The sequence below is a fragment of the Moschus berezovskii genome, chromosome 4, assembly GCF_049115385.1.
Source record: "Moschus berezovskii isolate FMDL1 chromosome 4, NW_MosBer_1.0, whole genome shotgun sequence".
NCBI lineage: Eukaryota > Metazoa > Chordata > Mammalia > Artiodactyla > Moschidae > Moschus > Moschus berezovskii.
In genome coordinates, this window is record NC_142463.1 from 92645466 (window position 1) to 92672977 (window position 27512).

A 27512-nucleotide genomic window follows, 5' to 3' on the forward strand; every position below is an offset into this window, starting at 1 on the left:
ATGTGTTGTGGGGAGGAGAGGGCTCAGTACTCCTCACGGAAACCTGATTTCAATTTAAAGCCAATTGACTTGCCCTCCTTCCAAATATCTAGAATTTAGTCTAGCGGATAGAGGCTCTAGCTGTATCAATTTGCACCTTGGCCCCCAAATGGTTCTCTCCTATTGACCAGAAGTCGAGGACTTGTGCTGTTTTTGCCTGCCCACCTTACCCTCCTACTTCTGGAAATAAAGCCACTCTTTTCTCCATTACACATATTTCAGGCGCCACTGCCCTCACCTCCCCCAGCACAGGGAGGTACCTGTCCTCAGTCTGGCCAATGAGAATAAACCTCTCACCCTTGACACCAATGGTTGGCACAGGGTTGGGCACATGATTGAAACACAGGTAATCAGTATCTGTTTTAGTCATTGTTATGGAAGCCAGAGGAGAGAGGCTCTGCCTTCCTTTTGGATAATAAGCCTTGTTCTGAAGCTCCTTTTCAGCCATCTCCACCAGTGTTGAGGGGTATAGGAAACCACACCATCTGGAGGAAATAAAGCCAATGAGCAAAGAAACAGCTGTGAGATGTAAAGGTAAAGGTGAACCTTAAAGTCAAAATTTGAGCCCCTGAATCTACCTCTTCCCAGGAGCCAGTCAATCTCCTATTCTGCTTATCCTCCTTTGAAGTGGATTTCTGCTACTTGTCATGGAAAGAAAATCCTGACTGTTGTAACAGGGTTGTACCAAGGCTTGTACCAGGCCTCCGTGGAAATAGTCCGATTTTCTCATGCTCGGCCTATCATGTTTCCCCCTGGCTGGAACCCTGATTATTATAAAACTAATTACGGGCAGTGTATGGGGGCCAAAATCACTCAGGGATTGTCTCACCAGTGATGATAACAGTTTACATTTGGGTTTGGTTTGGGGCGGGGGCTTTTGTTTAGGCTTGCAAAATGCAAGCCCATTCTGACTCCAAGGTCTTACTGAAGCCTTTCAGACTCAATTTTCAGGAGTCACCCTCTGAACATTTGATCTGCAGTAACCGGTTCCAAATAGAAAAAGGAGTACATCAAGGCTGTATATTGTCACCCTGCTTATTTAACTTATATGCAGAGTACATCATGAGGAATGCTGGGCTGGAAGAAGCACAAGCTGGAATCAAGATTGCTGGGAGATATATCAATAACCTCAGATATGCAGATGACACCACCCTTATGGCAGAAAGTGAAGAGGAACTCAAAAGCCTCTTGATGAAAGTGAAAGAGGAGAGTGAAAAGGCTGGCTTGAAGCTCAACATTCAGAAAACAAAGATCATGGCATCTGGTCCCATCACTTCATGGGAAATAGATAGTAAACAGTGGAAACAGTGTCAGACTTTATTTTTTGGGCTCCAAAATCACTGCAGATGCTGATTGCAGCCATGAAATTAAAAGACGCTTACTCTTTGGAAGGAAAGTTATGACCAACCTAGATAGTATATTAAAAAGCAGAGACATTACTTTGCCAACCAAGGTCTGTCTAGTCAAGGCTATGGTTTTTCCCGTGGTCATGTATGGATGTGAGAGTTGGACTGTGAAGAAAGCTGATCAACGAAGAATTGATGCTTTTGAACTGTGGTGTTGGAGAAGACTCTTGAGAGTCCCTTGGACTGCAAGGAGATCCAACCAGTCCATTCTAAAGGAGATCAATGCTGGGTGTTCACTGGAAGGACTGATGCTAAAGCTGAAACTGCAATACTTTGGCCACCTCATGCGACGAGTTGACTCACTGGAAAAGACTCTGATGCTGGGAGGGATTGGGGGTGGGAGGAGAAGGGGACGACAGAGAATGAGATGGCTGGATGGCATCACTGACTTGATGGACGTGAATTTGAGTGACCTCCGGGCGTTGGTGATGGACAGGGAAGCCTGGTGTGCTGTGATTCATGGGGTTGCGGAGAGTTGGACACGACTGAGCGACTGAACTGAACTGAACTGAACCTCTGTTTCCTTCTGCACAAAGTATTTAAATTGTCTCTCCTCTCATAGGTAAGCCTGACAGCCTGGGTTTCTCTCCCTGCTGTGTGATGGTGTGAGGGTTTGGACGGTGATTCTTTGTTTTTGTTGCTGTCAAGTTATACCTTCTTAAAGGTTGCCTCTTGTCCTTTGAAGCAGATTTTTTTTTAAGTGGCTATGTGTCTTATGCCCTATATGTATAAAGAGCCTTTTATTATTGATGAAGATATATTATTCCAGGAGACTCTCCAGCTTATCCAGGTCAAGAGCTAGGCACCTTTCTCCAGACCGTGTTCAGCCTCTAGTCCCACAGTGATGTGAATACAAAGCAGTGTTCATTGCAATTGTTCAGCACACAGGCCTAAACCCAGGCATGGTGTATGGCATGCAAAAAGAGGACCACTTTCTGGAATGGATGCATGTACATGTATGGATTAGTCCCTTTGCGTTCACCTGAAATTATCACAACATTGTTAGTCAGCTATACCACAATAGAAAATTTAAAAAGTCCTTTTTTTTTTTTAAAAAAAAGAGGTCCACTTTCTGCTTTAGCTTCTGGGACGCTAGTTAACCCAGAGAAGGAAGACCAGGGAGAGAAACTTGACTAGTACCTCTACATTCTATCCCTTTATTTCTCTGAAGATTGATGATGATTATACTTTGTTGAGGATCTGCTAATGTGCCAGGTACTTTAAGTAAGTGCTTGGCATGTTATCTCAAAAAAAAAAAAACACAAAACCTCAGAATTGTTGTATGGGGTAGAGAGTATTATTCTCATTTTATAAGTTAACAAAGTCAGAGATGTTGAGAGAATACCTGAAAGAAATGAAAGGGCTATTCTGAAGCTAGAGGTGGCCCTGGAGTCTTGAGGGTTGGCAGGTGGCCGGCACACAGGTGGGAGCTGCTGGGTGGTCTGCAGGCCCCCAGAAGATACAACACAGAGATCCTGGACAGGCTCCAGGATGGTGGACCCAGTGTGACCCCCCCAACCTCCAGCTCCCACCCACAAAACCAGACACATCCCCCAGTGGGGTGGCAGGTGTGTGACTGTATCATCTTCCTGAAACATTTGCTGACTTAATGTTAGATTTTGTCATTTTGTTGATTACATTTGTTAATATAATCTTGTGTGAATGGGTCTTATAAGATGTGGACCTGAGGTAAACCATCATTTGGTTTATTGTAATAGTTTTCCCCACGCATTACACATACTAAGCAAAGCAAAATGTTTATAAAATTATTAATCTGAGACCCTCGGGCCAGTAAGCAGAGGTTATAGTTCTTTCTTGGTCCCGCTGGTGAGTTAAATTCCTGAGTAGCTCTGAGTTATCAGTGTGTCAGTAAAACGTGGGTCAGGCAAAATGAGAAACATGTTTGCAGTATTGACTCTCAGATGCTAAAGCCAAAGCCCTTTTAAATTGTTTTGCCAAAGGTAGCAAAGCCAGCAAGTAGGATTAGGCATGGGAGGGCCAGGGATCACCCCTGATCTTTATTTTTCAGATTTGAGAGTCTTGTAGCCTTTACAGAATCCATTCCCCATTCTTTCTACCCACAGAATTCACATCAGAATTGTGCAAACGGAAATATCCAAGAAAACAACTATAGTCCCAGGTTACCCGGTTGGTAGCTGGTACAGTGGGGCCAGAGCCCACGCGCAAGCATTTCCTAGGTAAGTGTATTCTTGTGAACTAGTGATGCTGATTCTTCAATGTGAGAGAAGGCGAGGCTGCTGCATTTCCCTTCATAAGCATTTGCCTTACCTGATCAGACTCTGATGTGTCTAGAAATGAGGCCAGTGAAACAACCAGAGTGCAAGGCAGTGTGACACATGTTCTTCAAAATCCTTCTCGTCTTTCCCTGTGGAGCAGCAGTGGTTACCCTTTCTCTTCGTTTTAGCCCCTGGATGTGTCTTGGACATGTTTATGGCTCTCTTTTTCGTAAGGGACACACTTGGGCAAGGATTTGAACAGATGTCTGCCCCTGGGGGCTTTCATAGCTTTTCTGGCTGTCCTTTGTCTATTTCTCTCTTTCATCTTTCATTCTACTTTTAATTCTCACTGGCATGTGGAAGACTATGCACATTAGAGAAAGAAGCCATCTCTGGGCAGGTATAGCCTGAGCTGGGCTGCGTGGCTTGGGTGAGATGGACTGGATTTCAGCCCCCAACTTCCCCTTCAGTGGGTGCTTTTGTGCAGTGAACACCCTGTGCAACTGGATGTAGTGGCTCTACTGAATCTTGCTGTTTTACATCTTTGTGAGCTCCAGAGCAAGGCAAGGTGTAAAATGAATGAATGAGTGAGACGTACATGAGTAGGCTGGTTCCCCACTGCTAGGCTGAGAGGAGCAGATGCTCATAGAAGAGTGTCGTGTACATCTGGTGGAGGGAAGAATGAGCAATTATGGAGGAGGCTGCTTGGAAAATGCAGATTCTCTGAGCAGGGTCAGCGCCCAGAGTGAGGGTGAGCCTGGCCTCGACAGGCATTCAGACTGGAATTTGAGAAACCTGGATGTGATGATTTTGGAGCAGGGGCAGTGATGTGATTCGATGCCAAACAACAGCTGAAATATACAGCAAGAGCTGTCACTACCTGAGCAGAGCCAGTGCCTTAGGAAAGGCAGGAGGGAGAGGAGAGGCTAGGAGGATGATAATCATGGAATATTTACCGAGGTCTGGGGGAATCAATTCTACCTGTGCTAACTTTATTACAATTGCTTCCCTCCTCTGTTGGATAAACGTTTGCTGAGTTTCTCCTATGTGCCAGGCATTTTGATATAGAGCTCATAATGGAGAATACACACATGCAAAGCAACAATGGCTGTCAATCTAATATTAACAGGGGCTATTAGACAATAGTGAGTTCATAACAGGGAAAGGAGATGGATGACACTCTGTTTAAGTAATTATGTGCATAAGAGTGTTTTTTTCTAAGATATGGAACACAGGTACCACAAACTGAGAGGAACAATACAAAAGAAGTAAGTTTGCTGAATGTAAGAATAGGAGTTCAGCAGGTTGCATTTGAGGTGGGACCCACAAGAAATGGGCTGTGGACAGATATGTTCCAGGAAGCCGAGCCCCAGGAAGACAGGCCTTTCTGCCTACTTTGTCCAGCTCTGCAGCCCTCTGGCACATATCAGGTGCTCCATGAGTATCTGTGGGATGGGTGTATCACTCAGACGGGGGTATCCCTAGGGAAGACCTTCCCATTGCCCTACTTGCATCTTTATTTATTTATTTATGTCTGCACTGGGGCTTCCCTTATGACTCAGTTGGTAAAGAATCCATCTGCAATGGAGGAGACCTGGGTTTGATCCCTGGGTTGGGAAGATTCCCCTAGAGGAGGGCATGGCAACCCACTCCAGCATTCTTGCCTGGAGAATTCCCATGGACGGAGGAGCCTGGCGGGCTACAGTCCCTGAGGTCACAAAGAGTCGGACACGACTGAGCACAACACAGCATATGTCTGCTCTGGGTCTTCCTTGCTGCGTGGGCTTTCTCTAGTTGTGGCAGCAGAGGCTGCTGTCTGTTGCCATGCACAGGCCTCTCACTGCAGCGGCTTCTCTTGTTGCAGCTTGCGGGCTTTAGGGCGCAGGCTTCAGTGGTTGCAGCTCATGGGCTTAGTTGCTCCACAGCGCGTGGGATCTTCCTAAACTGGGGATCAAACCCGTGTCCCTTGTGTTAGCAAGCAGGTTCTTCATCACTGGACTACCAGGGAAGTCTCCCTACACCCATCTTGATGCTGCCCTCACTCTGCGACTCTCACCCTCAAATAGAGTCCACTTCACAGTGCGTTAACTGACTGCCTGTCACATAGGAGGTGCTCAGTAAGTAGTTCTTAATGATGAGTAGATATGATAATGCATTATTAAATCTAATAGATACTGTATTCATAAAAAATAGACATTATATATAGATTAACAGATAATATGCCAAAGATTTCAAGGGGAATTAGGTTAAAATAATGACATTGTCCACCAGACAGCAGAAACTTAGCTTCTTCATTCCTGCTTCCTCTTTCCCTTTCCTCATGAGCCCCCTAAACTCTCCCATTAACTGAGGTGTTCCTCTTTGGCTCCCAGCTTGCACCCCTCAGCGAGCATAACAAAAGCCTGGTCATCACCCAGCAGAGGTCTTCAGGGCTTCTTCTGTGGACCAGTTCAACCTGCCACAAATGGAGCTGGGGCCCAGATGTGTCTGGGCAGGAAATATAGACGCAGAGCCAAGGGGAGCGGAGGTGGATGCAGAGGGAGAGGGAGAGAGGGAGCTGAGTCGAGACCTTGTGATAACCCTGAAGGTACGGAGGGAGAAAGAGGAGCCTTATGTGTACCTGGGTTCCATCAGCTCACCTTCCCAGCCTCATGCACTGTGTGTGTTGGGCCCATCACTGCAGTGTTAGATAGCAGCATAGTATCAGGAGCAAAATAGGCAATAAATAGTTTTTGAATGAGGAAAATTCCTGCACTTCCCATCAAAATGGACCCCTTGCTCTAGTAATTCCAGAGTAAGTTCAGTTTCCAGACCATATCATGTTCTTTTTTTATCTGTTTTCATCCATCCACCTGTTTATTCACTCAACAGGTCCAATGCCAAAGCCATTCCCACATTTAAGTGTTTTGTTATGGCAGCAGTCCACTTCCAGGTACCAAGAATATGTGGGTATACTTTAAATTTCCTGCATACCCCACCAGACTGAAAGCCCCTTGAGCACAGTGAACTGAGTTCACCTCTGTCTTGCCCTGAAGGCCCCACCCTGACTGGAACCTGGCCTTGTCTGAGACACAACAATTATAGGCCTGCGTCAGTTCTTCAGGCATTGCCTTTATCCTGGTATCATGATACGGTTGCAGACAGCTTAACAGCCAAATGGGCGGCTAGAGAAGAAGTAATCCTCCAAAGAGGTGAAGATCAGAAACAAAGGGGAAAACAATGGCTCTCTGTAAACCCTGCTGGGAATTTAAAAGGCTACAGGAAATTGGTCCAGTGATCGATTACAGAACCAACTTCAGGATTCTCATCTAGACGGAGAATTTTTTAAATATTAATTTTTGTTGAAGTATGCTGCTGCTGCTAAGTTGCTTCAGTCGTGTCCGACTCTGTGTGACCCCATAGACGGCAGCCCACCAGGCTCCCCTGTCCCTGGGATTCTCCAGGCAAGAACACTGGAGTGGGTTGCCATTTCCTTCTCCAGTTGTTGAAGTATAGCTGCTATATAATATATAAATTACAGGTGTATACTATAGTGAGTCACAATTTTAAAGGTTATACACCATTTATAGTTATTATAAAATATTGCCTATATCCCCCATGCTGTACAATATATCCATATAGCTTAGTTTATACCTGATAGTTTGTACTTCTTAATCCCTCATCCCTATATTGCCTCCCTCTCACTGATAACCACATGAGTCTGCTTTTTTTAAGAAAAATTATGTTCATTAGTTTTTGTATTTTTTAGATTACACATATAAGTGATACCATACAGTATTTGTCTTTCCCTGTCTGATTTTTGCACTTGGGAACTGAACTGAACTGAACTGAACATGTATTGGGCTCAACTTTATAAGTCATTTAAAACTTCTGCATTTTAGTCATTTTATAGTCTCTATACTCCTAAATAGTCTGTTAAGCAATTTTTTGGTGAGGTAACTGCTTTTATACACTCATGGACTTTTTTATGAATGGAAGGAACTCTTGATTCTAAGAGTTTACAAATTTTCCCTGTCAGTGTATTTCTACCCTTCCTCTCTATTTAACCTTTAATAAAGAATGATCAATCCTGGGAAGGACTGATGCTAAAGCTGAAACTCCAATACTTTGGCCACCTCATGTGACGGACTGACTCACTGGAAGTGACTCTGATGCTGGGAGGGATTGGGGGCAGGAGGAGAGGGGGACGACAGAGAATGGGATGGCTGGATGGCATCACCAACTTGATGGACATGAGTTTGAGTGAACTCCGGGATTTGGTGATGGACAGGGAGGCCTGGCGTGCTGTGATTCATGGGGTCGCAAAGAGTCGGACACGACTGAGCGACTGAACTGAACTGAACTGATAATGCCCTCAAAGTCCATCTGTGTTGTTTCAAATGGCAAAATTTCATTCTTTTTATAGCTGAGTAGTGGTGTTCCCTTGTACATGTACCACATCCTATTTATCTGTTCATCTGCTGGTGAACACTTAGGTTGCTTCTGTACCTTGGCTATTGTAAACAATGCTGTTATGAACACTGGGGCACATGTATCTTTTCAAATTAGTACTTTCATTTCTTTTGGATATATACCCAGGGATGGAATTGATGGGTCCTTGGTAGGTCTATTTTTAGTTTTTTGATAAACCTTCTTAATGTTCTTCACAGTGGCCATACCAATTTACGTTCCCACCAACTGTGTAGGAGGGTTCCCTTTACTAGGTAGAGACTTTTAAAGGACTAACTTTACTTTTGGCAGCTGCCCCCTGAGTATAATTCAGGGCTCCACTGGGAGACATTCCTCTGCCTCTCCGTTCTCATAGTTTCTCTCTGCTTACCTCACCCATCTCCTCCAAAGACGTCACAGTTATAAAGCCATTCCTGACCTGTAAGGTTGTCTGGCTCTTGGAAAATATAATATCTCTGGGAGCAGTATATACTAGGCCCTATCAGAGTCAGAGGGAATTCACCTACCAAGTCCTTTGCTAGGGCAGGTTTGCAGAAGAAGAGGAAACCACTGTGAGGATGTTCAGAGCAAGAGTAGGAAAGATGCTAGCTGGAAGGGACACCAGGGGAGTCCCTTCCAGGAATTTGGGAGAAGACAGCCAGGAATTTGGGGATTTCAGAAAAGCCAATATTCTGTTTTTGTGAATGTGGCAGAGTCTGGCTGAGTGCTGCCACCTGCTCTGGGGCTTCTTGGCAATAACTTTGCCTGTTGCTCAGTTTACGGTTAGTAAAAACGTGGCTGTTTCACCCATCCAGCAAGGACTGTGGCTAGGTCAGGCAGCACCAGGGGCCACGGACACTCAGACAGACCCAGATGAAAGGACCAAACATCTGTCACTCCAGAGATCCAGGTCAAGCTCGAAGCTGCCCTCGCCCTAGGCCACTGGACCGATTTGGGAAGTGCGCAGGCTTTGTGGTGGGACAAAGCTGAGACAAACCCAGCCCTGCTTCTCACTAGTTGTGTGGGGCTGGTGCTTATTGCCCTCTCTGAACCCTGGCTTTCCCCCCTTGCAAAGTGAGGATCAGCGTATTGTAACCTGCCTGAAATAGGGTCTGGGAGGCAGTAGATGCTCCAAGACAGCTGTGCTCCTCCCCTCCCCAATCAACTTTGTCTTCTTGCATTTCATTAGTCTGATCCCTGTTGTTTTCTTAGACCATCCCTGACTGTGAAGCAATCACTGAAAACCCAGAAGGAGGGGTAAAATGTGTAATGAGGAATTTCTAGGGACATAAAAGTGATATCATTTCTGTATGCTCATGTAGCTATCAATCAGCTTTAGTGACAACCGGGCTTGCATAGCTGAATGGACACCACCAGCTTTCTGCTGCTTCTCCAGACTGAATTTTATTTTTATTAAGAGCAGAACAATGAGTCTGATTTTTCTGCTTGGATACTAAAGAAGACAAATTAGCCAAAGGGAAATTCTGCTGAAACTGTATTTCATACTTGGGATCCTGGGCCCTCAGATGGAGCCTTCGGTGTGACCTTGAGAAGCTGCAGACATGCTCACAGCTGGATTCCAGTCTTCTGTTTGTCACAGCTGGGTCAGCAGTGTGGGAGCCTCAAGGCCGTGCTGGAGCCTGGTCAGCAGGGCAGCCAAGCAGCACATGTAAAATGAGAGTGACCCTGGTCCTTGGTAAGAGACAGAGCTGCTTGAGCTGCTTGGGGACGCACTGCCACAACATGTTGTGAGAACTGTCACCCACACTGGCCCAGTTTAAATCAACAAGCAGGCACTGAGAGCCTACTGTGTGCTGGGCATTGTTGGATGGGGAGGGCATGGGCTACACAGTCTAGACCAAGGCTGCTTCACTTTCTGGTGTCTTAGATAATCGGGGAAGGTATGGCCCTCTTCCTGGAATAATGTTTTTAAAATGTGTAAAACGGGGACTTCCCTGGTGGTCCAGTGGCTAAGACTCCCTGCTCTCAATGCAGGGGGCCCAGATTTGATCCCTGGTCAGGGAAGTGGATTCCATGTGCCCCAATTAAGACCTAGCACGTCAAGTAAATTAATTAAAAAAACAAAGGGGAAGACATTAAAAATGTGTTAAATGAAATAAGATAAATCAATTTGACCAAAACATATGCAATCTCAGGCACGCACAGAGGAATGTCCTGTTGCTAATACAGATGGGTGAGCCAATCATAATGGTGGGTGTCTGGGAACTTGTAGAGGGGATGTTATAGACTTCCAAGGACAGAGATGGGGAAGAGCATTCCGTGGGGTGGGAATGGCATGAGCAAAGGCTTGGCAACAAAGGTATGCAGGCATATTGAAAGTGAAAAGTGAAAGTGAAAGTTGCTCCATGGTGTCCGACTCTTTGTGACTCCGTGGACTATACAGCCCGTGGAATTCTCCAGGCCAGAATACTGGAGTAGGTAGCTGTTTCCTTCTCCAGGGGCCCTTCCCAACCCAGGATCGAACCCAGGCCTCCCGCATTGCTGATGGATTCTTTACCAGCGGAGCTACAAGGGAAGCTCATGCAGGAGCGTTAAGGAAACAAAATTATCAGGTGGGGAGGGTAGCGCTGATGGGAAGCACTGACCCCTTGTAACTGGGTCCTCTCTCTGAGTCTTAGCCTGTAACAGTGTTGGGCAAAGTTTGCAGTGAATTACCCGTCCTTCTCTTAGGCCATTAATAATGGGGAAGTGAGCCTTTGGCATCTATCCTGTAGCAACAATCTGCTAAGGAAGTTCAGAAAATGAGACAGAGGTGAGGCAGGCAAGGAAGAGCTGGGAAGAGAGTGCTAGGCAGCGTCTCCATTTCGCCCCAGAAGGATCTCTGTGCAGGGTTAGAGGTAGCCCTGTAGCAGCAGCTGAAGGTCCCCCAGATGACGCTCATTCACAAGCTAGCCACTGTCACTCTGTTGAAACAAGTTTCTGGCAGAACTGTCAGAAGGAAAAGGTTCAATTCAACGTTAATTCCATGAGCATATCAGCCCTATGTTATTTTAGGTTCTAAGGGAGACTGGAGTCTGTCCACAGATGAGGCTTGTGTCTAATTTGGAGACTTCCTAGAATCCAGGCGAGCCCAGAATGACCACAGGCCTGCTGAGAAGGAAGGCCAGCCAGGGCTTATGCAGCTGCCTCGGGGAAAGTATTTCCCAAATGCAGGGCTGAGGACCCAAGTGTGGTTTAGACCCAAAGGCCTGGCCAGCAAGGGAGGGTGATCTTGAGTTCTGCCATTAGATACGCCTCAGAGACCAGACTGAGGGACTGTAGCAGCTCATGTTGTATAACACTTGGGCAGCACCAGGCACGGGTTTCCATTGTTAAAGCCAAACCACAGTCAGGTGTGCAAGAAAGATCTCCCGTTTCAGGTAAGGAAACAGGCTTAGAGAATCAGGCCACTTGCACAAGAGAACACAGCTGGAAACTGGTAGAGCCAGGCAGGGCCTGGGGTTTCTCTGCCAGACTCTTCCTCTGGACATTAGATATGAGTACTGGCAAGTAAAACAGAAGAAACCAGAACACAAAACAGTGTCACTGAGGCCAGCTGCTGCTAGTGGTCAGTTTGTGCAGTGAGGCAAGCCAGACTCCAGTGGGCTCGGCTGCGTCCAGGACCGGGGACTAGAAAAAAGGGGAAGGATAGGAAGGGTTAAGGATAAGAAAGAGAGAGGGCAGGGGAGAGAGGTCAATAAAGTCTCTTTTTCCTTACCTGGTCGGGGCACTCTGGCCAGTTGTCTGCATCAGGAAGAGACCAGGGACAAAAGGGTCCCAGTTGCGGCTGCTGGGTCTGGTCCATTGGCAGGCAAGCTGGCCCCTGAGAACCCCGAGTGGTCAGGATATCAGTCACAGTGAGGATGAGTCCCCGCCAGAATTGCCATTTGTTGCAGGAAGGGGGACCCTTCCAGGGCCTGAAACCAGGCTCTTGTGTAACACTTGGAAATGAATTGTCCGAGGAGACACATGTGCTGACAAAGCAAGAGATTTTATTGGGAAAGGGCACCCGGGCAGAGAGTAGCAGGGATCCCAGGAGAATAGCTCTGTCACATGGCTTGCAGTCTCGGGTTTTATGGTGATGGGATTAGTTTCCGGGTTTTCTTTAGCCAATCGTTCTGACTCAGAGTCCTTCCTGGTGGTGCACGCCTTGTTCAACCAAGATGGATGCCAGAGAGAAGGATTCTGGGAGGTGGTCAGACATGTGGTGTCTCCTTTTGACCTTTCCTGAACTCTTCGGGTTGGTGGAGGCTTATTAGTTCTGTGTTCCTTACCAGGACGTCCTGTCATAAAACAGCTCATGCAAATGGTTACTATGGTGCCTGGCCAGGGTGGGCAGTTTCAATCAGTGTGCTTCCCCTAACATCCACCCTGGGCTCTGAGAGTGGGCACCCGTGGCTGGATGCTCCCTGTGGTGAGCATGGGGAGCGCACGTGGATGCCTCAGTGCTGCTGGGGGGAAGCATCTCTAGTTTTCAGATCATTCCAGACACCAGCAAAGGACTTCAGGACCACGTAGGGAACTGAGGCTGTGCAAGTTCTCTTACATCATAGAAGTTGTTCATGGGTACAGGAGAAAGATCATGCATAGGTGCTTGAATCAGGTGGGTGTCATATCCAGTAAATCATTTAACTGCAAAGAGCCTGTTCTCTCATCCATGAAATGAGGATGGTAATTCTAACTTCCCCTCTTGGCTCTGAGGATTAAGTGAGATGATATTCCTAAAGAAGCTCAAGAGAGGTCTTGACAAACTCTATGTGCTCAATAGATATTTTCCTCCCTTTTCTCCTTCAGAAGAAGTTTTGGAGACTGTGTAGATTTTTACAGCTTTATGTAAATTTATGTGAGGTGACATTCAATGAAATCGCTCATCTGTATGATCCCTTTAATTCTACCTACAGCTTCAGTAAAATTGAGTTTTAAATCATACATTTAACTTAATGGTACAACTTAGATGTCAGGGGGAAAAAAAACCACTCTGTATTAAGAAGAAAAGACCTTAGCACTAAAAATAACTATTTGAGGGGCGAAAGAGCTTTTGTTCAATGGACTCTTATCCATAAAAAAAGAAAAGGCCAAATTTTAATCCAAAGATTTAGATTCAAATCAGGTTTTGAAAGAATAAATGGCCTCAGTGTGGGGGGTCTCCCATTTCATATTAAAATTCCTTTGTCTTATTTCCACTATTTCTCATGTATCTTATTTTTCTCAGTTGGTCTTATTTTACTGTATGTATATATTAAAGGCCAAGTGTAATGATTAATATTACAAAGCAGAACCGTCGGACCATTCTGAAAAAATTATTTTGGACTTTTAAGTATTAAGAAAAATGATGTCCATCTATATCTTTTAACTATTTTTTTCCCCAAACTAACAGATTTAATGCATTAAAATACTTACTGTAAAAAAAAAATTAGAAGTACAGAAGACTATATAGAAGAAAGTAGAAACTATCCCTAATCTCACTATCTTGACAGTAAGATTGAGAAGCAAATTTTATTGATTTAAAAAAGCATTTTGTACTTTGAGGATATTAACCTTATATGGGTAATATTGTAATTTCATAATTTGTTCTTTATCACTTAAGCTTTTATTTTTTCAATTAATAAATTTTTTTTTACTCAGTAAAACTTGAAACAGTATAAAATTATATCAAAGATACAATAAACAGATGAATATCAGAAAAAATAAAACTATTCCAATATAATACTGATGGTGGTAGTAGTTTAGTCGTTAAGTCATGTCTGACTCTTGTGACCTCATGGACTGTAACTCACTAGGTTTCTCTGTCAATGGGATTTCCCAGGCAAGAATATTGAAATGGGTTGCCATTTGCTTCACCACACTCAACCTTTTAAGTGTACATTTCTTTTTAGCAAGAAGATTTAAATTTTATATTGAAAATCTACCAATACTTCCTATTCTGAATTTTTTAGTGTTATAAAAGTCTCTTCATCTCTTCTGTAAGGCAATTATCCTTCAATAAAAAATAAATTTAAAAAAGTCTCTTCATCTCCAAGTTATGAAAAATTTTATAATTTTTCTGCTATTTTATGGTTTGTTTTTAATATGAACTGTTGATGATGTTTCTGGATTTTATTTTTATATAAAAAAATGAGATTTTGATCCATGAATACTTTTCCCAAATGGCTAGCCAGTGTTTTTTACCACCATTTATTGAATAATCCATCTTCTGTCTATTGATTTGAAAAATATTACTTTATAATATACTTATTCCCATATATATTTGGAACTGTATGCCAGTTTTATAGTCTTTATGTCCATGATCAAGTCCATCTAATCTTATTGCTTTAACAACTGGGACTTTAAAAATACCTGGTTAAGTCAGTTTTGTGTATTCTCTCTCTCTCTCTATATATATATATATGATATCTATATGTATATGTATGCATATATATAGGCTTCCCTGATGGCTCCGACGGTAAAGTGTCTGCCTGCAATTAGGGAGACCTGGGTTCGATCCCTGGGTCGGGAAGATCCCCTGGAGAAGGAAATGATAACCCACTCCAGTACTCTTGCTTGTAAAATCCCATGGACAGAGGAGCCTGGTATGTTACAGTCCATGGGATTGCAAAGAGTCAGACATGACTGAGCTACTTCACATGGTCATGTGTGTATATATATCAGTTCAGTTCAGTTCAGTCGCTCAGTCGTGTCCGACTCTCCGCGACCCCATGAATCACAGCACGCCAGGCCTCCCTGTCCATCACCAAATCACTCAAACTCATGTCCACAGAGTCGGTGATGCCATCCAGCCATCTCATTCTCCGAAGTCCCCTTCTCCTCCCGCCCCCAACCTTTCCCAGCATCAGAGTCTTTTCCAGTGAGTCAACTCTTCGCATGAGGTGGCCAAAGTATTGCAGTTTCAGCTTTAGCATCAGTCCCTCCAATGAACATCCAGGATTGATCTCCTTTAGAATGGACTGGTTGGATCTCCTTGCAGTATAAGGGACTCTCAAGAGTCTTCTCCAGCACCACAGTTCAAAAGCATCGATTCTTCGGCGATCAGCTTTCTTCACAGTCCAACTCTCACATCCATACATGACCATGGGAAAAACCATTGCCTTGACTAGACGGACCTTGGTTGGCAAAGTAATGTCTCTGCTTTTTAATATACTATCAAGGTTGGTCATAACTTTCCTTCCAAGGAGTAAGCGTCTTTTAATTTCCTGGCTGCAATCACCATCTGCAGTGATTTTGGAGCCCCAAAAAATAAAATAAATGTCTTTTATAAACAAAGAACTTTACAAAACAAGGCTTTTAAAAAAATAAAAACTGTTGCCTATAGGAGGGAAGAAAGGAAGAGCAGGAGGGAGGGAAAGAAGAAGAGGAAGGGAGGAGAGAGAAGAAAAAGAGTAAGAAAGGGAAGGATTCTTTTTCTGTGATTAAGGCAATGAGTGTGGAAAGCACTGCTTTTAGCTAGTCTATATCAGAATTACTAACTAAAACTGACTTAAAGCAAAATGAAAACAAGGGAAGGAAGACAAATGTCCTTTAAGTTGCAATATAATGTTGAGGAATTGGCACAATTCTTCCCTGAAGAAAATTGTCCCTTCTGAAAATAAAGGAGCTAAAGTTCTATGTAAGAGTGTAGAAGGAAACAAAGGATTATACCACAAAAGAGAGTCATTTGGGAGGTCAAGCCTCTTCGCAGGAGCCAGATGCTCTGGACCACTGGCAATTCCATTAATTTTTGACCAGCCCTGAAGTGTTTGGACGGAAATGTCATTCTGCAGACAAGTGGCTGTGTAGAGCCTTGCTGCACTGTGGGGCACACATCTAGAGTCTCACCTCCAGTGAATGCCATGGAGACCCAAGCTTGCCCAAGCTCCTGGAGGCTAATTGTGTGTGGCCAGGAGCCCAGGGGTGTGGGAGCAAGCCAAGAGTGGACAGGGGCCCACAGTTCTGTTAGCACAGCCAAACAGAACTGAACTCCATGTTTGAATAATTTGCTCAGCAAGCAACCTCACAACTCATTCCCTGAACACTGTTTTATCTTCTGAAATAATGAACGGTAATCTTTCCTCTCTGGCTTATTTACTTCTAACTCAAAAATGTCAAAACTGAATGCATTTCATAAGCAACAAGTCCCTGCTGTGTAGGACAGGGAACTATATTCAAAATCCTGTGACAATTCATAACGGAAAAGAATATATATATAAAAGTCTCTTTCTGGTAAAGTAGAAATTAACACAACATTGTAAACCAACTACATTTCCAAAAAATAACCCCTCCAAACAATGCATTTCCCCTCTGTGTGAAATGGAGACTTCTTGGGGTAAGTTGGACACAGTTAAGACTCTGATTAGGAACATGGGCATGATTCTCTGACAGTTTGTTATTAAGGGGAAGATATACTTTGAAGGTGGAGAAGGCAATGGCATCCCACTCCAGTACTCTTGCCTGGAAACTCCCATGGACAAAGGAGCCTGGTAGGCTGCAGGCCATGGGGTCGCGAAGAGTCGGACATGACTGAGCGACTTCACTTTCACGCATTGGAGAAGGAAGTGGCAACCCACTCCAGTGTTCTTGCCTGGAGAATCCCAGGGACGGTGGAGCCTGGTGGGCTGCCGTCTATGGGGTCGCACAGAGTCGGACACGACTGAAGTGACTTAGCAGCAGTAGCGTACTTAGAGGGAAAGTCTTTTTGATGTGGAATCAGAAGATCTGGATTGAGATTCAACTTTACTATTTAATAGTTGTGACTGTGGACAACTCATGAATTGAGTCTGTTTCCTCATCAACAAAAAGGCATTACAGAGTCTGCTCTACCTGCTTCCCATGGCCAGAGTGAAAGCATTCACTTAGCAAATTTATGTTGAGTGCCAACTGTGTGCCAGGTACAGTGGTTAGACACTGGGGCTACCACAGCTAAATAAGACAGACAGGGTGTAGGTCCTTATGGAGCTTATAGTCTGGAGGAAAGTCGTATTAAACAGGTGCTGTGATGTGCTCAGTCATATCCTACTTTTTGCGACCCCATAGACTGTAGCCCACCAGGCTCCTCTGTCCATGAAAATGTTTAGGCAAGAATACTGGAGTGGGTTGCCATTTCTTACTCCAGGGGATCTTCCTGACCCAGGGATTGAACCCACGTCTCTTGAGTCTTCTGCACTTACCACTGTGCCCCCTGGGAAGTCCCATGTTAAGTGGGTAGCCAGAGGTAAAAGAGGAGAGTAATTACTGTGGGGAGCACAGAGTATGCTAAAGTGTGGAGTTTCACAGAACTGAAGAAACATGAATGGTGAAAAATTCTGTTAACAGTTTTCTATGAGCTAGGATAAGAAAGGACTAACTTTCTAAGTTATGTATTTATATATTATTTAAGTATTTTACTTTTATACTTATAAAAATAGACATTAAAATTAAAATTGGAAAAAAGAACAGTATTTAAATATTCTCAAGAGTATCAAAATACTTGGTTTTGGGTGTGAGTTTTCATGCTGCAATTTATTTTTTGCTCCATGACTTGAGGAAGATAAAGGATGAAGTATTTCAACAGAAATCAGGAGTAGGCAGCCCCTTAGCTTAAGATCTGCCAGCAACAGCAAATGTAAGGGTACCCCATGGACTGAAGGAAGTGTTTTCTGAAGACCTCACAGCATCCTTCCATAATAGTCCTACATCAAGACTGGCAAGGTCTGACACAACAGGAGTGACCATGAGTGAAATGAAATCAGCAGAAGGGATGGCAATGATGATAGGGGCTGCTGCTGCTGCTAAGTCACTTCAGTCATGGCCGACTCCATAGACGGCAGCCCACCAGGCTCCCCCGTCCCTGGGATTCTCCAGGCAAGAACACTGGAGTGGGTTGCCATTTCCTTCTCCAATGCATGAAAGTGAAAAGTGAAAGTGAAGTCGCTCAGTCATGTCGGACCCTCAGCGGCCCCATGGACTGCTGCCTTCCAGTCTCCTCCATCCATGGGATTTTCCAGGCAAGAGTACTGGAGTGGGGTGCCATTGCCTTCTCCTATGATAGGGGCAGCGGGCAGCAGACCACAAATCCAATGGCCATTTTTCATAGAGAACTTGTGGGGACTCTGAGGGCTGGACTTGGAGCCTTCTTCCCTGTTCATTAAGTGTCTTCTTCATTAGTAGCAAAGTTCCACAAGGTCAGCGTGCTCAATGCAGAACTCCTCACACCCTGTATTCCTGGTCGGCGCACGCTGCTCTGTGGTCAGCCTTTGTCAGAAGCGTGGAGCTCACGAGCCAAAGCTCTTTGTTTTAAAATGAGAAAGCCGGGGCTTTCCCCCTCCTTTATTTTCTTTTTCTGGCTCTGAATAGGTCTGTGCGTCCACAGCAGATGGCTTTCTGACGAGGCTCAAATTCATCTCGTCTTTGGGGAAAAAAAAAACTACAGCAAGAAGGACTGCTATTCCAATCTGATAAGATTTTCTATTTTCAGCTAGAAAAATGAGTGTCTGTAAGTAGAAAAGGAAAAAAATTAATAGGAGTGTGAAAGGAACAAAAGCAGTCAGTACTTAACCCGAGACATGGATTTAGGGAGTTCTCAGTTGTGTAGCTCCTTTCCACAGCCACACGGTTCTCACTGGTAGCTTGGAAGCCACTTGGAAGATAGTTTCAAATAGGAAATATATGCCCAAAGGTGGGTGTGCATCAGCTTCAGGACAGTGGGTACATCTGAGGAAGGCTGGAAGGGACCAGAGCCAGAAAGAGTTTAAAAAGGGGCTTCTACTTTCTGTAAGTTTTTTCCCTTAAGATATTTTTTCCTTCAAAAAATAAATGTGTTCTTTCCTCACTCCTTCTCCCCACTAGTAACCACTAGTTCTCTATTTATCTGTGGTTCTGCTTCTTTTTTGTTATAATCACTAGTTTGTTGTATTTTTTAGATTTCAGATATAAGTGATATGATACAGTACTTGTCTTTGTCTGACTTAATGCCCTCCAAGTCCATGTATGTTGCTGCAAATGACAAAATTTTGTTCTTTTTAATGGGTAAGTAGTATTATAGTATGTGTGTGTATCACATATATATACTACATATACCTGTATATGTGTAAATACCACATATATAGATAGATACACACCATATTTTCTCTATCCATTTATCTGCTGATGGACACTTAGGTTGCTTCCATGTCTTGGCTGTTGTAAGTGAAGTTGTAGTGCTGCTGTGAACACTGAGGTGCAGGTATCTATTTGAATTGGTGCTTTTTTTTTTTTTATATATACCCAGATTGGAATTGCAGGGTCATGTGGTAGTTCTGAGATTTTTGAGAAGTCTCTGTACTGTTTTCCATAGTGACTGCACCTATTTACATCCCCACTTGCCAGCATTTGTTATTTGTGTTCCCTTTGATGATTGTCATTCAGACGGGGCTCAGGAGACATAAGAGACGGAGATTCAATCCCTGGGTCAGGCAGATCCCCTGAGGGAGTGCATGGCAAACCACTCCAGTGGGTCAGGGAAGTCTAGTGGGCTACAGTCTATAGGGTCTCAAAGAGTTGGGTACAACTGAAGCAGCTTAGCACACACACATTCTTACGGGTGTGAGGTAATATCCCTTTGTGGTTTTAATTTGCATTTTTCTGATGATTAACAACGTTGAGCACCTTTTCATGTGCATGTTGGCAATCTGTATGTTTTCTCTGGAAAAATGTCTACTCTAGTTTTCTGCCCTGCCCTGCCCTAAAAAATAGGAGTAGGGGATTAAGAGGTATAAACTATTATGTATAAAACAAATAAGCTACAAGGTTACATTGTACAACACAGGGAATATAGCCAATATATTATAATAACTATAAATTGAGTATAACCTTTAAAAATTGTGAATCACTATGTTGTATACCTGAAGCTTATATAATGTTGTACATCAACTATACCTCAATGAAACAAAACAAAAACATACCAAAAAAAGTGATGTTCACTCTAAAACAAAGAATAAAAATAAATGTGGATTCTGGGCGCCTGAGCATCATTCGTTGTTAAGAACAAGGTCTATGGAGCTTTCCTGGTGGCTCAGTAGTAAAGAATCTGCCTGCTAATGCAGGAGACACAGGTTATATCCCTGGTCCAGGATGATCCCACATGCCTAGGAACACCTAAGCCCTATGCCACACTACTGAGCCTATGCTCTGGAGCCCAGGAACCACAACATTGTGCTCACATGCAGCAGTTACTGCAGCTCTTACACCTAGAGGCTGTACTTGGCAACAAGAGAAGCCACTGCAATGAGAAGCCCAAGCACCGCAACTAGAGAGTAGCCCCGATTTGGCACAACTAGAGAAAAGCCCATGCAGCAACTAAGACCTGTCACAGCCAAAAATAAATAAAATTTTATATATATATATAAAGAACAAGATCTATGGAACCTGCTGGGATTAGGATACCAGCTCTTCCACTTTAAAGTGATGTCAACTTAGCTAGTTACCTAACTGCTCTGTGTCTCAGTTTTCTCTTTAAAATGAGAACAGTAATAGCAAATATCTTGTGGGGTGTGGTGAAGATTAAATGAGTTCATTTACTCATTCAGCAAGTATTTATTGAGGCCCCACTACCTACCAAGTAGTGTTCTAGGTACTGAGATACATAGGAATGATCAAAGCCCACAGAAACCAGAGTCCTCAGGGAGCATATATTCTGGAGAGAGAGATTTAAGAAGCTAGATAAAGAAAAATAAAGGATATTAGATAGGGATGAATACTAAGCAGGAGAGACTTGGAAAAGTCAGGGGATTTTCCTCTTAGAAAAAGTGGCCAGAGAAAACCTTGCTGAAGGGGACATTTGAACAAAGTTCAAACGAGCAGATTACTGTAAAATCCCTAGAGGAGTACCTGATAATGTTAATAAATGTCAGCTTTTAAAGAAATCTGTATTTGAAATATACCCTATTTTGATGTTAATAATAAGACATTTAAATGGCCAAGAATAAGGATACATGGCCATATTGAAATGACTGGAATAAATAGCAAAACCTTCATAACATTTAAGAATCATTGATCAAGGAATGCTTAGTTGTATCTAGAAGCCTTGTCACTAGGTGATACTGACCCACAGAGGGAAAAAAGACAGCCAAGAAACAAAAGATTCAAAAGTAATTTATGTTTTAAAAAGGAAGACATAATAAGACTTCAGTCATCTTCTTTGAAACTTGAGAACAGAAAACTACTGCATGTGTATAGAACTGGAAATGGACAACTATTCAGTATCACAGAGGAAAAATGTTGATGCTCGAAGAATTCGATTATAACCTGTTAAAGAGGGAAAGAAGGGTAGAAAAAACTAATGGGAGAGAAAAAATCAGGACATTGAAACTGGTACATAGAATGAATGATAGAAATCGACAAGCTGACACCTACCCAAAAATAGACAGAGAAGGGAAAGAGGAAATGGCAGAAACACTATCAAAAAGATCAAGAAAAAGGCGGAGAATTTCATGGAGCCTAATCCCCATCTTAGATGTTATCATTAAAAACTAAAATTAGTGCTGTCTTTCTGTGACTTCAGATATTAAGTGGTGCCCAGTATTGGTGGCACTTTCTTTACTGGAAGAATAAATGGAATTAAGAGCACAGGGGGCCCCCACCCATGAGAAAGCAATCAGGCTTGTTCAGAATTAGGCTTTAAATGTGGTAGAATATTCTTAGATTCCACCTGTGTCTGGAACTAGAGAGGGTGAGCCCAGGTACCCGAAGACCTCTTTCTTTCCTCCCCCAAACGACTCAAATGAATAAGCTCACTCAAATAGACAGTGAAAAATGTAGCAGCCTGAGCATTTTCCTCTGCAAATTTTTGGTAGACAGATTATATTTATATACAGAACTCATCGAGTTTTTAAGCAAGCTCTCTTTTAACTGAGGGTACACCAACAAAATCATAGGCAGATTTAGTCATGCAATTGCCTAAGAGATTCTGAGACAGACTAATAAGACTAAAGCACAGATATTCATCCCCCAACAAGTAGACAAACAGAAAGAATATCACAGCATGAGCTGCAGAGGTAACAAGGCTGAGAAGAAAAGGACCAGAATCCTGATGAAGCTTCCTATACAGAAGAGCCAAAATGGAAATTCAGGCTAAATGCAAAACGCAAAACGTTATTGGAAGGGAGCCCTGTAATAGTGTTTCAGAAGTACATTCTGATCCCGGTTGCATGAGTTCAGAGCAAGAAGCTGATTCCCCGAGGCCCAGAGGAGCTATGTGTGGGAAACAGCAGCCAAATAGAAGGAAAATCAAACAGAACTGAGGACCACTCTTCAAGGAGAAGCGATGTAAGAGAAAGTGGAGCATCCAGAGAGGGTGGCTCATGGCGACAGAGCAGAGAGCACTTCCATGAGCCTCTGCTAGAATGTAAATCACATGTGAGGAAGTCCATGCAAAGCTTCTTCACATTGCTCATATTCCTAGGTCCAGCAGGTCCTCATGTAGTGTTTCATTTTAAGGAAATGAATAATGTAGGCAAAAATGTACCTGTAAGGTAAGGTTAGGTAAATTATGGTACATCTACATACAGGAGTTATTATGCAATCATTAAAAATACTTATTTTTAAAAGTATTTTAAACAGAATATGGGCACTCCTAGTTAAAGGTGACAAACTGAACATCTACACCCTTGGAAAACCCTATAAAGTTACATTAAAAGTCTCAAAAAGGCAAAAGCCCAGAAAGGTGAGGAATAGGAGACAACAGCACATTGGAGATATTGGCAAAATTTTTGAAGCTTGAAAGCAAACAGAAGAGCAGTGACTGACTTGATGCACCAAAAAGATGACCACTAGGTGCCCAGGGGTCAGGGGGCCATGGCAGCACTAGAAGCAAGCCAGTCTATTCCTTAGAAAGTGAGGCAGGTGGCAGCAGGTACCAACGCAGCTAAAAGTGTGGGGCTGATTGAAAGATTATAAAAACTATCTAGACCCTAAATTACCTTTTCCCAGTCATGGGTATATCCCTCCTCTTTATCCCAAGCCCCGAGGGTCCCTCCTGGGAGGTGCTGAGTGTGCCCACCAAAGATGATGGCTCACCAGGTACAGTCAAGGATGGGAGAGGCTTTGAGTTTTTGCTTTTCACTTTTGTCTATTTTGGGGCTTCCCAGGTGGCACAGTGGTAAAGAATCCACCTGCTAATGCAGGAGACAAGAGATGCAGGTTCAATCCCTGGGTTGGGAAGATCCCCTGGAGGAGGGCATGGCAACCCACTCCAGTATTCTTGCCTGGAGAATCCCATGGACAGAGAAGCCTGGTGGTCTACAGTACATGGGGTCACAAAGAGTTAGACACAATTGAGCAATGGAGCATATACATACACATTTCTCTATTTTACAAATTATCTACAATAAATATTCATTACTTGTAATCAGAAAATATATTTTAAAATTATAAAAGTAATATGAAAATGTTAGTCATCTCCAACTCTTTGTGACCTCATGGACTGTACCTCTCCAGGATCCTCTGTCCATGGGACTTTCCAGGCAAGAATACTGGAGTGGGTAGCCATTCCCTTCTCCAGGGGATCTTCTTGACTCAGGGATTGAACCTGGGTCTCCTGCTTTGCAGGCAGATTCTTTTACAATCTGAGCCACCAGGGAAGCTTAAAAGTAATATATTCCTATAGTAAAATAGAATTTTAAGAGTGCTGAAGGGAGCAAAGTTAAAAGTCCCCTCTTGCCCATGCTGTGTAGGGTCACCCAAGATGGACAGATCATGGTGAAGAGTTCTGACAAAATGTGGTCCACTGGAGAAGGGAATGGCAAACCACTTCAGTATTGTTGCCTTGAGAACCCCATGAGCGGTATGAAAAGGCAAAAAGATAGGACACTAAAAGATGAACTCCCCAGGTTGGAAGTCCAGTATGCTACTGGAGAGCAGTGGAAAGATAACTCCAGAAAGAATGAAGAGATGGAAACAAAACAAAACAATACCCAGTTGTGGATGTGACTGGTGATGGAAGTAAAGTCCGATGCTATGAAGAACAATATTGCATAGGAACCTGGAATGTTAGGTCCATGAATCAAGGCAAATTGAAAGCGGTCAAACAGCAGATGGCAAGAGTGAACATCGACATTTTAGGAATCAGAGTACTAAAATGGACTGGAATGGGTGAATTTAACTCAGAGGACCATTATATCTACTACTGTGGGCAAGAATCCCTTAGAAGAAATGGAGTAGCCCTCATAGTCAGCGAAAGAGTCTGAAATGCAGTACTTGAATGCAATCTCAAAAACAACAGAATGATCTCTGTTCATTTCCCATGCAAACCATTCAGTATCACAGTAATCCAAGTCTATGCTCCAACCAGTAATGCGGAAGAAGCTGAACGGTTCTTTGAAGCCCTATAAGACCTTCTAGAACTAACACCCAAAAAAGATGTCCTTTTCATTACAGGGGACTGGAATGAAAAAGTAGGAAGTCAAGAGATACATGGAGTAACAGGCAAATTTGGCCTTGGAGTACAAAGTGAAGCAGGGCAAAGGCTCACAGAGTTTTGCCAAGAGAACGCACAGGTCATAGAAAACACCCTCTTCCAACAACACAAGAGAAGACTCTACACATGGACATCACCAGATGGTCAATACTGAAATCAGAGTGGTTATATTCTTTGCAGCCAAAGATGTAGAAGTTCTATACAGTGAGCAAAAACAAGACCAGGAGCTGGCTGTGGCTCAGATCATGAACTCCTTATTGCCAAATTCAGACTTAAATTGAAGAAAGTAGGGCAAACCACTAGACTATTCAGGTATGACCTAAAGCAAATCCCTTACGATTGTACAGTGGAACTGACAAATAGTTTCAAGGGATTAGGTCTGATAAACACAGTGCCTGAAGAACTATGGACAGAGGTTCGTGACATTGTACAGGAGGCAGTGATCAAGACCATCCCCAAGAAAAATGCAAAAAGGCAAAATGACTGTCTGAAGAGGCCTTACAAATAGCTGAGAAAAAAAGAGAAGTGAAAGGCAAAGGAGAAAAATAAAAATATATCCATTTGAATGCAGAGTTCCATAGAATAGCAAGGAGAGAATAAAAAGCTTTCCTCAGTGATCAATGCAAAGAAATAGAGGAAAATAATAGAATGGGAAAGACTAGAGATCTCTTCAAGAAAATTAGAGATACCAAGGGAACATTTCATGCAAAGATGGGCACAATAAAGGACAGAAATGGTATGGACCTAATAGAAGCAGAAGATACTAAGAAGAGGTGGTAAGAATACACAGAAGAACTACACAAAAAAGATCTTCATGGCCAAGATAACCACGATGGTGTGATCACTCACCTAGAGCCAGACATCCTGGAATGTGAAGTCAAGTGGGCTTTAGGAAGCATCACTTTGAACAAAGCTAGTGGAGGTGATGGAATTCCAGTTGAGCTGTTTCAAATCCTGAAAGATGATGCTGTGAAAGTGCTGCACTCCATGTGCCAGCAAATTTGGAAAACTCAGCAGTGGCCACAGGACTTTGAAAAAGGTCATTTCATTCCAATCCCAAAGAAAGGCAATGCCAAAAATGCTCAGACTACCGCACAATTGCATTCATCTCATTTGCTAACAAAGTAATGCTCAAAATTCTCCAATCCAGGCTTCAACAGTACATGTACCATGAACTTCCAGATGTTCAAGGTGGATTGGGAAAAGGCAGAGGAACCAGAGATCAAATTGCCAACATTTGTTCGATCATCGAAAAAGCAAGAGAATTTCAGAAAAACATCTACTTCTGCTTTATTGACTTTGCCAAAGCCTTTGACTGTGTGGATCACAAGAAACTGGAAAATTCTTTAAGAGATGGGACTACCAGGCCACCTGACTTGCCTCCTGAGAAATCTGTATGCAGGTCAGGAAGCAACAGTTGTAACTGGACATGGAATAACAGACTGGTTCCAGATCGGGAAAGGAGTACATCAAGGCTGTATAGAGTCAACCTGCTTATTTAACTTATATGCAGAGTACATCATGCAAAATGCCAGGCTGGATGAAGCACAAGCTGGAATCTTGATTGCTGGGGATATTGCTGGGAGAAATATCAATAACCTCAGATATGCAGATGACACCACCCTTATGGCAGAAAGTGAAGAAGAACTAAAGAGGCTCTTGATGAAAGTGAAAGAGGAGAGTGAAAAAGTTGGCTTAAAGCTCAACTTTCAGAAAACTGAGATCATGGCATCCGGTCCCATCACTTCATGGGAAATAGATGGGGAAACATGGAAACAGTGGCTGACTTTATTTTGGGGCTCCAAAATCACTGCAGATGGTGACTGCAGCCATGAAATTAAAAGACGCTTACTCCTTAGAAGGGAAAATTATGACCAACCTAGACAGCATATTAAAAAGCAGAGACGTTACTTTGCCAACAAAGGTCCGTCTAGTCAAGGCTATGGTTTTTCCAGTGGTCATATATGGATGTGAGAGTTGGACTATAAAGAAAGATGAGCACCAAAGAATTGATGCTTTTGAACTGTGGTGTTGGAGAAGACTCTTGAGACTTGGACTGCAAGGAGATCCAACCAGTCCATCCTAAAGGAGATCAGTCCTGGGTGTTCATTGGAAGGACTGATGCTGAAACTGAAACTCCAATACTGTGGCCACCTGGTGTGAAGAATTGACTCAATGAAAAAACTCTGATGCTCGGAAAGATTGAAGGTGGGAGGAGAAGGGGTTGACAGAGGATGAGATGGTAGGTTGGCATCACTGACTCAATAGACATGAGTTTGGACAAGCTCTGGGAGTCAGTAATGGACAGGAAAGCCTGGCATGCTGCAGTCCATGGAGTCACAAAGAGTCGGACATGACTGAGCAACTGAACTGAACTGCCCATGCCTTCTTCCACAGAGATAATCTCATTTTATAGCTGCTTTAAATATATGCACAGAAAAAAAATGTTTAAAAAAAATTAAATGGAAGCAAGGCAGAAAACAAGACGGGATGAAGACCAGCAGATTTCAGTTTTATAAAATCAGAAAAGGGGCAGAGATTAAGACTTCTTAGAGATTCTAAGAAGAGGCTCCAGAGCAAGGAAGGGGTATGGGTGTGGGGGTGGGGGTGAAGGAGACAGGAAATGAATTCTGTCTTGTCTTCAAAGATGTTGGCGGAGGTAAGGGGGCCCTCATTTTTCCATCATTAAAGAAACAACCGTTGCTACAAAAATAAAATTAAAGAAATGATGAATTGCTCATCTCTTCCCTGTGGTTCATACATTTGTCCATAAGATTCTGACTTCCTTGGGTTTTTAATGAAAACTCTTTCTGCAGAACCATTTTTGTTGCTGTTAACAATTTTTTTACACAAGTGGCTAAATGTTATAGCAAAAGAGAGAGGGAAAGAGAAAAAAAGGAGAGAGAAGATCCTAAAGCAGAGACTGTTTACAAACTGCAGTGTGTGGTGAAAAGATTGCTCTCTGGCTCTACTTGTAGTAATTAGATTTGGGGATTGCAC

At 43.3% G+C, this 27512-nt stretch overlaps 1 long non-coding RNA gene across 3 annotated transcripts in view; it reads left to right on the forward strand.

The window, feature by feature from the left end:
* The first annotated feature begins 1808 nt into the window (after positions 1-1808).
* LOC129540509 (uncharacterized) overlaps positions 1809-27512 on the forward strand; it is a 53009-nt gene continuing 27305 nt past the window's right edge. For all 3 annotated transcript variants that reach the window (XR_008682668.2, XR_016037256.1, XR_008682669.2), the window contains exons 1-2: positions 1809-2007; positions 3530-3643. This is a non-coding gene — a long non-coding RNA (uncharacterized LOC129540509). The remainder of the gene's footprint in view (positions 2008-3529; positions 3644-27512) is intronic.